The sequence below is a fragment of the Chiloscyllium plagiosum genome, chromosome 2, assembly GCF_004010195.1.
Source record: "Chiloscyllium plagiosum isolate BGI_BamShark_2017 chromosome 2, ASM401019v2, whole genome shotgun sequence".
In the NCBI taxonomy this organism is placed as follows: Eukaryota; Metazoa; Chordata; class Chondrichthyes; order Orectolobiformes; family Hemiscylliidae; genus Chiloscyllium; species Chiloscyllium plagiosum.
The window spans coordinates 10,364,580-10,365,884 of record NC_057711.1 but is presented as its reverse complement, the minus strand read 5'-3'; the positions used below and the strand labels follow the sequence as shown (position 1 = coordinate 10,365,884).

The window sequence follows — 1,305 nt, the reverse complement described above, 5'->3', positions numbered from 1 at the left end:
TGTGTGTCTGCCCAGTGCTAAATTTATCAGTTACCGAAGTTTGTTTAACTGCTTTGTCTTTCGTTTGTGGTATCCTACCGGTCTGCATTAATTTCCTACTAGGTCATAGCTGATAACCAAGGCAGTTGGATGGAGTTCAGATACAATTTAGTGGCAATCTGATAGAATGACAAAACAAGTTTGGGGAGCTGAATGGCCTTTTTCAATTCACACATTCCTTGAATGAATGGCAACGGAAATGTTTTAAATTACATTGGATAAATGTAATTGTCATTTTCAAGTGATCAGAAGTATGTAGTAACTAATAAGGTCAATGAATGCATTAGTGTTAGAATTTAAGATCTAATTTGTTTGGGTGTGGGACATTCGGGACACCACCTACTTCCTCCACCTCTTCCATGATCTTCGCTTCCCTGGTCCACAACGCCTTATCTTCACCATTGACATTCAGTCCCTGTACACCTCCATTCCCCCATCACGAAGGACTCAAAGCCCTCCGCTTCTTCCTTTCCCGCCGTACCAACCAGTACCCTTCCACTGACACCCTCCTTCGACTGACTGAACTCGTCCTCACCCTGAACAACTTCTCTTACCAACCCTCCCGCTTCCTCCAAACCAAAGGAGTAGCCATGGGCACCTACATGGGCCCCAGCTATGCCTGCCTCTTTGTAGGATATGTGGAACAGTCCATCTTCTGCAGCTACACTGGCATCACCCCCCAACTTTTCCTCCGCTACATCGATGACTGTATCGGCGCTGCCTCGTGCTCCCACGAGGCGGTTGAACAGTTCATCCACTTTACCAACACCTTCCACCCCGACCTCAAATTCACCTGGACCGTCTCAGACTCCTCCCTTCCCTTCCTGGACCCCTCCATTTCTATCTTGGGCGACCGAATCCATATTTACCATAAACCGACCGATTCCCACAGCTACCTAGACTACACCTCCTCCCACCCTGCCCCCTGTAAAAACGCCATCCCATATTCCCAATTCCTTGGTCTCCGCCGCATCTGCTCCCAGGAGGACCAGTTCCAATACCGTACAACCCAGATGATCTCCTTTTTCAAAGACCGCAATTTCCCCCCAGACGTGATCGACGATGCTCTCCACCGCATCACCTCCACTTCCCGCTGCTCCGCCCTTGAGCCCCGCCCCTCCAATCGCCATCAGGACAGAACCCCACTGATCCTCACCTACCACGCCACCAACCTCCATATACATCATATCATCCGTTGTCATTTCAGCCACCTCCAAACGGACCCCACCACCAAGGATATATTTCCCTCCCCTCCCCTATCAGCGT

General features: G+C 49.7%; 1 protein-coding gene across 8 annotated transcripts in view; it reads left to right on the top strand.

Moving 5' to 3' along the window:
* htt (huntingtin) overlaps positions 1 to 1,305 on the top strand; it is a 241,245-nt gene that overhangs the window by 54,596 nt on the left and 185,344 nt on the right. The gene's annotated exons all lie outside the window — the stretch shown is intronic.